Source organism: Sturnira hondurensis, unplaced genomic scaffold, assembly GCF_014824575.4.
Source record: "Sturnira hondurensis isolate 20B ecotype Veracruz unplaced genomic scaffold, ASM1482457v3 Scaffold0016663, whole genome shotgun sequence".
NCBI lineage: Eukaryota > Metazoa > Chordata > Mammalia > Chiroptera > Phyllostomidae > Sturnira > Sturnira hondurensis.
In genome coordinates, this window is record NW_028089294.1 from 6,824,584 (window position 1) to 6,837,191 (window position 12,608).

Sequence of the window (12,608 nt, forward strand, 5' to 3'; positions counted from 1 at the left end):
CTGTCCCTCTGATCTGTGACTCATGTTTATGACAGCTGACAGAAGGGCTAGAAATACTTGAAGTGTCCAGGTTCCAGCAGGTCCCAGAATTCTATGATTTGGAGGCCCCTTGCTGGAAGCTAATGAGACTCATTCACATTTTCCAACCCGATGCTCACACTATCCATTCATTTTTCTTTTCCTTTTCCTTAACAGCGTTGAAACCAAAGTCACGTTTTCTTCCTTCACTTACTTCAGGTTAACCTTCCGTCGCCAAGCCCACCGTTAGCCTACTCCGACCACGTGACCATTCTCAGTCCCCGTGACTCGCTGCTGTCGACCCCTCCCCTCGAGCCTCAGTCCGCTTCACCCCGCCCCTCAAGCTCACGTGACCATTTCTCCCCCACCTAACTGGCTCCTCCCTGTCCCCTCGGGCTGGACCGGGCCGCCGTCTCTCCTTCCCGACTCCAAAATGGCAGCCGCGCACTGCGCGCACCCGAACGGCTGGACCTCCCTGACTCCCGGGCCACTCTCCTCTAGCTCCTTGCCACCCTCCTTCGGCCTTCACCTATATGCCTCTGGATTGGTCACTGGAAACCCCGCCCCTCCAGAGCCCCGCCTGCTATTGGTCACGGTAGGCTGCCCTTCAGAGAGGCGTGCCCCCACCGCCCCCCGCCCCGGGAGGTATTTTCCATTCCGGTGGGGGTTGGGGGGAGGGGGGAGGGGAAAAGGGTGTAGAGGGGGAGGTGGCCGGGGAAGGGGGTGGGGGCCTGGTGGGGGCATCCGGCAGAGCTGGGGTATCCGCGCTCCGTCCGGAGGGAGGGAGATTGCGCTCGCTCGGGCAGTCGGAGGGGACGGGATCGGTGGGGGCGGGCGGACTCGCCCTCTCGGTGACTGCGCCGTCCGGGCCCATCCTTCCTGGCCGCAGGTGCCCCTGGATGAGGCCGCCCAGCGCGTCCCGACCGGTGAGTGTCCCCGCGGCCCGCGTCAAGCCCGGTCGGCACCCGCTACCCGGCCCCTGTGCCGCCCTTAGCGGCCGCCTCTACGGTCCCTGGTGCTTGCGCCTGGCGCAGTCCGCCTCGGACCGGCGCTTCCACACCCGGGTGGAGGCAGTGTCGTCCCTCTGGCATGAGACGGCGACCCCTGTGCCGACCGGCACGGTCGGACCGGCGCGTAGTGGGAGCTTTTGCTTAGTAGGCTCTCGATGCATTTCTATGGAATTATTTTCTGGTTGGAAGAACGCGGGGTGCCTAAGGGGAAGTGGGTCGCCCGGGTCTTGTAGGAGGGCGTTCCTGATTCGGGGGTTCAGGTCGAGGTGGATTGGGGAGGCCACCCGGGACTGTGGGGCAGTGCGGGCGCTGCAGGGAAGGGGGTATCCGCCAACTCGCTTGGGGCTCTAAGGCTCTGATCCGGAGAGGTCCTCAAGGTCGAAGAGAAGAGGTCCACTGGGAGATGAGAGGGAAAACTGGGGCGCTTGGATGTGGCAAGTGCCTGTAGCACCTCCGGATTTTAACTCGAGATGGAAAGGGATGTGCAGGCGGGTTCTGGAAGACCCCTCTGCAACTGCTTGGGGTCCTAAGATTCTTGGGTGCTGGAATTTGGACATTCAAGTAGCTGAAGCTAAGTGACTTTCTGGGAGAGGGAGTTGCATTTAAAGAAGGATGTTAAGAAACAGTTTTAAGTATACACCTTGGTTTGGGTCTCAACTTTGAAGGCTGGGGGATTGGAGTCACGGGGTGATTTTGACATTTTCTTTTGGCATTCCCACCAAAAGGAGGCTCGCAGCTAGACCTTGTCAGTTACCTTATATTTTTAAATGTACGTATGTGTTTGGTGGTGTTATACCAGTTATTAGTTTTGCCGGAAATTTTCGAAACTGCACCTTGAAATGCTTGTAGCAGCCTCTCCATCTGCTGAAGATCCTTTCTTGAGATCTCTCCATTTATAACAGTGGCTTTGTTCTTCCCAATTTAACATTTAGACTGGACTGTACTATTATAGTTTGCTACTGATTTTTACTATACAAAATGAATAAATACTTCGCACACTTTCTTTCCCTTCCTTTCAATTGTTTCTTTACAAGGTCATGGAAAATCAAACCTCAAATTCTGTAGAAGTTTTAAGAAATTCTAACTTTGTGTTGAGCTGGGAAGCTGTTAGTAAGCTAGCAGTCTAGAAACCAATACTAAAATCAGGTTGAGTTTTTCTAACAGTTGCCTCCTTCAATTTTAAGAATCTTGTATTTGCATAACACTCTTGAGAGTGGGTTGGGAACCTAGAAAATGCATGCCAGGGTTAGGCAGTGGCGGTCCGCAGAATCTGCCTCTCTGGCAGCCCATAGAGGTTTTTCATGCCACTGAGAAGCAGCAGCTAAGAATTGCATGGCTAATCTTTTAATCTTGTAAATATTTCCTTAATTATATGTGTTATCTTACTAATTTCTCATAATTTATAAAATAAAAGCTTTTTAGGGAGTACTTAAAGGTATTGGAGAAAATTGTGCAGATCAGATTTTGCCTTTTAATGCAATTCATCAGTCAGAGAAACCACTTCTACAAAAAGTTAATGTTTTCAGTTGACACCTCCTTAGTTCTTGAATAATTAATGGATAATTACATTTTTTCTCCTAATTGTCCTTGAATTTCACTATTCGTCCTTAGGGAGAATGTACTGGCACACAGAACAGTAGCCTAAAATATTGAAACCTAACACCTTTTAACATTATAATACCTTGTACATTTTTCACTTTAAGACTCATCTGTAGCAAACCAGTGGTGGGAAAGGCTGTCCCCTATCACCTGTGTTTAGAATGGGCTGTTTTCTCCATTTGTAGAACTAAGGGAGAATGGGAAGCTTGGACAAAAAGTATGTGTGTATAGTCATACCTTTTCTTCTAGAACTGGAAGAGTAGATCATGGAGATGATTAATTTGCAGATCTGGAAACCATGGCCCAGAGCTGTGGAAGGAACAAAATTGCTAGTTAGTGATGCAGCCAGGTTTGGTGGACAGATCTCTGGACTGTAGTCCAGGGTTTTTCTATTTTATCATATTCACAGTGTTTATTTTGTTCTTTTTTCCTCGTTGAGACATTTTGTTTGCACAAATGTATTATATCCCTGGAAAAGGAATCCCAGGATTTTCCCCCCTGTTTTTGTCTTTTCTTCATGGTCTGTGATGCCCACTGAGTTGGCAGTACAGTGAAACCAAACTGGCAGGACCTGAGCAGGTTGTTCTTACATTTTCTAGGTCTTTGCACATTACATCTGGGGCTGATAACTCTACGCTTGTTTAACCTAACCTGCCCATGAGGTTCACAACAATTTCCCCAGCTCTGTGATCATCGGTGACTTCAGATTTGCCAGTGTAACCATGCTTCATCATCACAGTGAGAGACAGACGATGACTTTGGAGCACAGCCTAGCAAGAACCTGGAGTTTGGGCTCTGGCCCATTGGCTTAGTTGATTCACGAGTGTTGCCCTGATAGCCAAGGTTGCAGGTTGGGGCACATACAAGAAGCAACCATTGAATGCATAAATAAGTGGAATGACAAATCATTGTCATTCCCTTTCTCCCCTTTTTTCTCTCCCTCTCTCTCTCAAATCAGTAAATAAAAATTTGGAAAAAGAACTTGGAGTTCGCCTCTCTTTTCAGCATCGCTGATGCTCTTGAGAGCATCTGCCAGTACATTCACATTATGGTGGCATGGGGAGATGGCGGAAAAGCAAAATGTTATGTCTCGAGCATTCTAATGCTAACTATAAGTGGTTTTATATTATTTGTGATGTTCTCTTCTTAAGATGGGGAAGTTTGAGTTGACTACTTTTATACACAAAATGATGCAAAACTGGGTGAGTTTTACTGAAAATTTTAAAACTACACTGCATTGGTAGTGGAAGTGTTGGTATTTCTCTCTTATTGGAAAGAGACAAACTGTAATCTAAGTTTAAAATATTAGATAAATTTCCTAGAGTAGGCTAGTGTTCTATAATTTTTATGCTAAAAATTAATTGCTTAAAAATTTCAGATTTCAAAAGACTCATTTTCAAGATAAATTATATATTTAAATATTTTCAGTAAGTGTGGGGGTTTTGTTAGGTTAAAATGGATTCTAGTACCCTTTAACAAAGAGCAGTAGTAGAATTACATGGTGATTATGAAAACATAATTCCTGTTCTAGTTGTAACAGAGAAAAATTGGATTTGTTTTTCAGCCACTTAGTGACATTATAATCTCTGGCAAGTGATTTAACCACTGTGTACCTAGGCTTCCTCGTCTGTACAGTGGGGGTAATAGAAGAACCTGTCTCACAGGGTATTAGTGAGGATTACAAGTGCTTCCTTAGCACATGATAAGGGTACAACACTTACTAGACTATTCTTTATGGCTCCGTTGGTATATACAGGCATTGTATGCCCACTTGTTTCCTTGCTGTTAATGAAGTCACCTCGAGGCTACAGAAAAAATTCCTAGGTAAATGCATGATTAAATAATCTGCCTTGAGGGCAGTTAGTGCAAATGATGCTGTCTTTTTTTCCCTCCTTCCTCTGTTCACCTTGGACCTTTAATTAGATGTGCACATTCAAGGTAGGCTGAATGTGTCTGTTTTTCTGAATGGCATCAGGAGACCCTTATTACAGTTTCATTATTCTAGAACCAAAATGTAAAAATTGGTTTGCAGGTATTCTGCTGAGTTCCAGAGACATACTTGGTAAGCTTAGATAAGGAAACCAGGAATGTATAAGGTCTGTTACTCATTGCAACCCCTCTCTGCCAGTGGAACCAGGAGATCATTGAACCTTGCTTTCTGTTAAGTGAATATTTTTATGACTTCATTCATTGAACTGTTAGGTTTTAGTGATAAATTTTGTGTGACTCCAGTTTTGTAACATTTTGTTCTTTGGTTTAATTAGTGTTACGAGCATGCGGTTTAGCAAATGCTTTTTGTGGTGACAGTGGTAGATCTCTTTTGGATATTCTTTGGTTCTACCTTAGGAAGTTCCTCTATTGCCTTGATATCAGCTCTTCTGTTTATAGTCTTGTTTGATTTTCAAGCATCTTTGTGGTCTTTCCTTCTCACAACGTCTTCCTGTAACAACATGTAACTTCTTACCATCTGTCACATACGAGCTTATTTTTATGCTTCTTAAACATTAATTTCAATGATTTTTAAGTGTATTTCACATAATATTTTTAATTGTTCTTATTTTTAGAGTTATTAAATTGAATTTATTTTACGGTTAGAGATTAAAATCAGAAACAATTTATAGCTCCAGAGCCTATTCATTATGGCAATAGTAGATTCGTGCTGTGTTGTTTTAGATCTCAGGCAGGCATTCTGTGGGTGGTCCTTTGGATGAGGAATACATGGGGCATCCCTTTAGTCTGAAATAATGCTGGTGCTGGCAGGGCCGAGAGTTACATGGAGCCATCAAAGTTTTCAAGGTTGTATTATTGTTTTAACTGATAACAAAGTTTGAATGTATGAGAGTGACCAACCCCTAATGTTCTTTAGATAAACTATTATAATAAATATTATGAAATTATTATAATTTATGGTACTTTTTTGGACTCATGACATGCTTTTAGAAATTTTGTAGAATTTAGACATACAGATTTTTTGTTCGGGTCTGTTATGTTATCTAATTATATGAATAAAAATATTTAGTTAAGTATGATTTCAAAAGACATCAGAAATACCATGTTATAATAAATGACAACCACTGATCAGTACTTCATTAAGTTGGAATTTTCTTAATATATCTTAAAAAATATGGCATTTCGAGTTGCCTGGTACTCTTATTCAGAATTCAGGCATATGTGAACTAGGTAGATAAGGGCCATGTAAGTTATTATACTTTCTTAGCTTCAGTGTAGATGTTAGAGAATAACAGAAGGAAAATAGGAATCCTTTACCTTGCCTGACCTAATAAAGTCTTCAGCTGGGTTAGCTGGGTTAGCTGAAGATTACTATCCTCCTTTAAGGGGCGAAAGGGCTTTTTGAATCTGGGTGGAGGAGAAGTAGTCTTGAAGGATAAATGAGCTGTTGATTCATTTTAATATTAAGTAAATTTATATCTGAGTGCTTTAACTGAAAATTAGTTGCCTGGCTTTATTCTACATGTAGGTGACAAATTCTAAAGAATGACTTGAGAGAGACCACAAGTATACCATTGCCAAATACAGTATAGTGAGAATATTTTCACAGGTTCTCTAATAATTCATAAGCGTTTTACTTATATACTGTTTAACACCAAAATAAATTTACCTTGACTTTGATAAAATATACAGTAATCTTTTATCAAAATTAAGAGGAAGCAGTGATGAAGATAATTTTGAAGAAGAAATTTTTGAAGTGGGCTTATCTGCTCTGCACAATAGGACTTTTTTTTTTGAAGACTACTATAACAGAATACTATCCAGTCTTTTTACTGGGAGCAAGATTCTTCAGCTAGAAGTGGTAATCAAGTATATGATACGTTGTATTTCAAAGAATTGAAAAGCATAGAAGCTTATTGAAATACTATGCATACTTACACCAGAATATGAAAGACAGAACGGAGATGATTTGGGAGCTGAGGAAGGAATGGGAGATGGATAGAGAAAAATATTGAGGGAAATGAGGATTTTATGGGTGTGTAGCCTTGGCATAGATCCTGGGTTCTATAGATGAGCGTGTCTTTCAGGGAAACTGCTAAATTGTATTCTAAAGCTAAAGGATCAATTTACTAAACATTACATATGATCTGTTGGGAGAAGTCCAGGTGATTTCTTAAGGGTTAAAATATGCCTGTGGCCAAAGGGGAGTTGATTTATCTAATTATTTATTTAGTCTTTCACTTTGATTATTAATATGAGATACCAGTCCAGCCTCATTAACCTTCAGGTGATCATTGCTGGAACCAACTTGATTTCACATTTTTTAACAAGTGATTAAAAAAACAGACTGGCAGTAAAAGTTGCCAGATTCCCAACTGCCTCTGTGTGCTGTTCCAGGTAGTTAAACGTTAGGCCAGTAAGGAGAAGCTATGGGAACATCTTTTGATGAGTTTTCATGTGGCAGAGAACAAGGTAATGCATTGGGGAGAGGATATTTCAAATTATATTTCTAGAACCTGAGTTATGACCCAGGAAGGGGGTCCAGAGGTCATGGAAATAACTTCCTCGAAGGCATTTATTTTAGTTACTGCTGGGCCAGAAAAATCCAAGAACATGTTAAGGGTTTTGTGCATGGTTCTGAAAACAAATGATGTATATAAAAATAAGCATAAAAGGGTGACCATTTTTTGACTATTGAGTTCCAGGCTAAGGGATTTGCAGTTATTCTTTCATTTCATTTTCTTAATAATTATGAAAGGTAGGTGGCATTATCCAATTTTATCCAAGTGAAAGTTTGACTCAGGAAGGTTAAGTGATTTTCCCAAGCCAGCCAAATATGTGGTGGAGTTGAGACTGTGGACCTGGTCTTTTGATTGTTTATCCTGAATATTTCCCAGGATATTCAGAGGCATATCTTAAAACCTGTAATAGTTTAACTTAGGGATCATGAAGTGCCCTTGTGATCCTTTGCTGTGGCAGCCTTGGATGTCATTACCACGAAAGATAGTGTCTAGATATTTTCAGAGGATTTAGAGACATTCTGTAAATTCCTGATTTTTAAGGAAAGCCAGGGATGTTTTGGTATTCAGTTTTACCCTTGAGATTAGTAAATCATTGCTGACTGTGCATAAAATGTTTCTCCTTCTGACTTTATAAAATGCTGGATAATTAATGGGCATTAATAAAGGTAACACTAGTTAATAAGAAAAATATTGTTTGGTAGAAAAAAAACCAGAACAGGAGTTCAGAGACCTGTATCGTTCAGTGGTTTGAAATAGTGGTATGAAAACATTCTGGTAGCACTGAAACCCGCATAATGACCTTCTTCTGGGAGGAGGGGAAGGCAGCGGCTGTGTCTTAAGAGAGGAACAGGTGAAGAGGTGTTACGGAGCGTTGGGCAGGAGGAAGAGCAGTGTGTTAGATGGATCACTGAACTTGTTGAACTGCGGTTTCCTCAAATTTGAGTTAAAGTGTAAGAAAAGCATCTTACATTTTACTTATAAGGGCAGCATCTGCTGTATATAAGACTATATATGCATACACATATACTTTATGTTTGTTGGTTTTGGAATCCCCAAAAATGAGGCTGTAAGAACCAAGTGAGTAAGTAGATGTGAAAGTGCTTTGTGAAATTTTAAGTGCTCTGCTATTAAAAGTGAGAGACAGATAGTACTGATGTTCTTGTGAAGGGTGAACAAAGAGGATACAGCGAAAACTTAGCTGGAGGAGAAACGTGCAAGAGGAGACACAGAAGTGGGGAAGAGAGGTGTTAAAGATGAAAGAAAGGAAGTGGATAGACATACAGAAACTTTGTGCCTGTGAATCAGAAAACGGGCAATAAGCCTGTAACTGAAGATTTTTAACATTAATTTACAGTGAAGAAGAAGCTCAGCAGGTAGTTGAAACATTCACTTGTCCATTTAGTCTATACTGACCATGTTAATAAATAAGCCGGAGGGTGGCTGTATCATCTGATTGTTTCTTCAGGCATTACTGCCGTACAGGTTTAGCTAATGGCTTTAAATAGTGTAAGGGTGCTTATAAAAAATAAAATAAGCTGGACTAAGTTACTGTTTATTCTGGATTGTTAAAAAGAAGGGGCATAGTGTATTTAAGGAAAAGGGTAAAGTTTGATCTGCTGAAAAAAATTAGTGCAGAAAAAAATTAGAAAGTCAGACTAGAACCAAGGTAAAATGGGAACAAATTATGAATAGTTTTATATGCTATACTAGGAGTTTGGGTTTTTATTTTGTTTTGTAGTTGGGGCAGTGACACAAATATTTGGTGTTTTATAAACTGATTATAGCAGTAATAAAAAGAACAGTCTGGAGGAGCAGAGATTGGAAGTATTTCATCAAGTAGTACTAAGGCAGGGTGAGTGACTGAGGCAGCCTCTCTGGCCTCCGATAGGTAGATCACAGTCAAGGATGTCATTTAAGGTTCTGCCCTAGTTCAGGAAAGAGATAATGATGGTCTGAATTAAGGAATTTATAGTGGGGATAGAAACAAGAGCACTGATTTCACAGATACTTAGGAGTTTAAGTCTTTCAGGCTTGGTTAGTGTTTGCAGGAGACAGAAAGTTGAGAATGAGTCTAAGGTTCCTGACTTGGCAGTGGAAGCGTATGTGTAAGTTTGAGAGAGGGGAGATACAGAGTTTACTTTCAGATAACTGGTTATGCTTTTTACATAAGTAACATGATGAAGATCTCAGTTGGAAATAGGGGTCTAGCTCGGGAGCACGGTCAGGTTGATGATAGGTATGATTTGGAAGGCGTACCTGCTAGTCGAAAGTTGTGGAATTAGATGAGTAGTACCTCAGTAAAATGTGTGCAGAACAAAAAGTATTGGCACTTAGTGTGAGAGTAGAGGCATTTTTTGATATTTACCTTTTGTACACCTCCACTCAAACCTCCACCCCCCAACCTTATAAAGAACCCATTGAAATTAATTTGCTTCCAGGAAGCCAGAAGTATTGTAGTGACCTTGAAACAGTCTATTGCGTTCTGTCTGGCCATCCATTACAACACAGGGCGTTCATACTCAAACATAACTTCCTTATTCCTCATCTAAAGTCTCTTTTTGGAGTCTGTTTTGCTTCCTGGTGCTGGTGAGGTAGTCTGAACGGATACTGAAGCCTAATGGCTTTTTTTGCCATCTTTAAAATCTGGTCCAGAGTAGCCCTAATCATCCATCTCTTTGCCTTTCTTTCTCTTCTTCCGCTCCAGAGGTATAGAGTTTAAGCCTCTGGCAAATAGAATTCCAGAGAGAAAAGTAAAATCAGCAAAAGAGGATGAACCTTGAAGAGGACTGTAATGTTTCTCATTCATTGAACCCAAAGGTTATACTCTCTAAGCCAGGGTATGGACTTAGTGAGTCCATTAAAATAGAAGAGATGTCCAGATTAGCACTTAGTGAAAAAGATGACTTTTTGGTTCAGTTTTAAAGGAGGTAGAAAGACAAGTCTGTGCAGCGAAAAGTAGGAATAACACTATTAAAGAGGTGGGAAAAACAATACCAAGGAAGTGGAAGAAAAAGCAAAGGAACTGGTGAAGAGGATTCCTTATCTATTTATAATGCACAGAATGGGTTGGGATTAATGAGAATTTGGGGTAGTTAGTTGATTGAAGACTAAAATTTGGAATTGGAACTCCTTGAAGCATGTAAGTAGAAATTGAACATGAGAGGAGTATTGTAACATGATTTAAATGGCAATTAAACACGGAAAATGACAACTGTGATACATAATTTAAACGGCCTAAATTCCTTATGTTTTTTTCTCTTTGTTTTCTTATGTACTTCCACAACCATGATTCTCAAACTTTCCTGGGCATAAAAATTATATGAAGCTTTTGTTTAAAATATCCATCCATCCATGTTACATGTAACTTCTTTGTAGTTACTGACGAGTATTTAATTGTATGGATGTACTATAAACTCATTATTACTGCAGGAAGGGTTGATTCCAGTTTTCAACTGTTAAGAATAAACTTGCTATGAACATTCTTGCACAAGGCTGTTTGTGACATCTATTGTCGTGGATGAATACCTAGAAGAGCAGTTTCTGGGTTATAGAATATGTGTATATTTAATAGTGTGAGGAACTGTTAATTCCAAGGTGGGTCTACCATTTTACATTTCTACCAACAGTTTTCTTTCATTCTTTCTCGTGTGGAAGGAAGAGTTTGGATACAATTGATGTTCTTCCTTGAACATTTGCTAGAATTCATCAGTGAAGCCACCTGGGCCTATAGTTTTCTTTATGGAAAGATTCTTAATTAAGGGTTCAATTTTTAAAAGAATGGGTATAAGACTATTCAGATCTTCTATTTTTATGCTTTTTGAGCAATCAGTCCATTTTATCTAACTTGTCAAATTTATTAGCTTGAAAATAAATCATGTATTTTATGAAACAGTATTTCCTTTTTATGTTGGTAGGATCTGTATTGATGCTCCCTTTTCCGTTCCTGATGTTGGACTCATGTTCTCATTTTCCTCCTTGAGTAGTCTAGCTAGGGTTACCAATTTTACCAATCCTTTAAACTAACCAACTTTTGGTTTCATTGGGGTTTTTCCCCCCCCATGGTTTATCTGTTTTCTGTTTCATGATTTGAGCTCTCATTAATTCATTCCTTCTTCCTTATTTTGGGTTTAATTTGCTCTACTTTTTCTAGTTTTTAAGGTAAAAGCCTAGATCATTGATTTAAAATTTTATTTTTTAAAGATATAAATATTTGAAGCTAAATATTTTCATTAGCATTCCATTCAAAGTATTTTCTAATTTGTCTTGTTAATTTTTTTCTTTTTGATCCATGGATTGTTCTGAAGAGTGTTTTCAGATATTTGGGATTTTCAGGTATCCTTTTGTATTTTGCTTTCATTTAATGCTGTTGTGGTCAGAGAACAGATTCTTAATTTAGGGTGGGGCAAAAGTAGGTTTACAGTTGTGAGTTTCTGAAACACAGTTTTTCTTGTACTTAATTATTGTGTTATTTTTCATATGAACAACTGTAAACCTACTTTTGCCCTGCCCTATATTTTCAGCCTATTGAAACTTTATAATTGTTTTATGACCCAGCATATGGTACATGCTGGTGAGTGTTCAGTGTGGGCCTGAGAAGAATGTGTGTTCTCCTGTTGCTGGGTGGAGTGTTCTGTAAATGTCAGGTTAGGTCGGGCTTCATCTAACTTCTTATATTTTTAATAATTTTCTATTGACTTGTTTTGTCAGTTACTGAGAGAGGAGAGTCAAAATTTTCACCTACGATTGTGGACTTGTCTGTTCTTCCTTTCAGTTCTATCAGATTTTGTTTCATATTTCTAGCACTGTTACAGCATTTTAGGTGCATGCACATTTAAGAATGTTAAGTCTTATTGATGAATTGACCCCTCTGTCTTTATGAAGTGCCCCTTTTTATCCCTGGGAACTTCCTTTGTTCTGAAGTCTCTTGTTACTGGTACTAAAATTCCTTTCGATTAATATTTGTATAGCATATCTTTTTCTATCCTTTTACTGTTAATCTATTTATAGGATTATATTTTAAGTGGATTTATTGTAGAGAACAGTATTGGATCTTGTTTTTTATACATTCTCACAATATTTCTTTTAATTTGGTGTGTTTACACGGTGAGTTGGCAGACTTTGGCAGAACAAACTCTACCTACCACCTGTTTATGTAAATAAAATTTTATTGGAACATGGTTGTGCTCACTCATTTACATATTGCTTATGGTTGCTTGTGTACTACAGTGGCGAGGTTAAGTAGTTGGGACAGAAACCATATGGTCCTCAAAGCCTGAAATATTTTCTGGTTCTTTGCAGAAAAGGTTTGCTAACCACTAGTTTGGACCATTTATATTTTTATGTTTTTATTGTTGACACTATTATAGATGTCCCCCATTTTCTCCCCTTTACCTCCCTCCACCCAGCGCCCCTCTATCCCCTGACCTTCACCATATTGTTGTCTTGTGTCCATGGGCTATGCATATATACATATGTGTTCTTTGGCTAATCTCTTCCAGTGCCTCTCCCC

At 39.7% G+C, this 12,608-nt stretch overlaps 1 protein-coding gene across 4 annotated transcripts in view; it reads left to right on the forward strand.

The window, feature by feature from the left end:
* Nucleotides 1-403: 403 nt before the first annotated feature.
* The window catches only part of SOCS5 (suppressor of cytokine signaling 5), a 62,690-nt gene continuing 50,485 nt past the window's right edge, over nt 404-12,608 (forward strand). For 3 of the 4 annotated variants that reach the window (XM_037066530.1, XM_037066532.1, XM_037066533.1), the window contains exon 1: nt 763-944. The gene's annotated coding sequence lies outside the window, so the exon portion shown is untranslated. Of the gene's footprint in view, nt 614-762; nt 945-12,608 lie in introns of those variants that run through there. The other variant, XM_037066531.1, reaches the window with a different exon arrangement.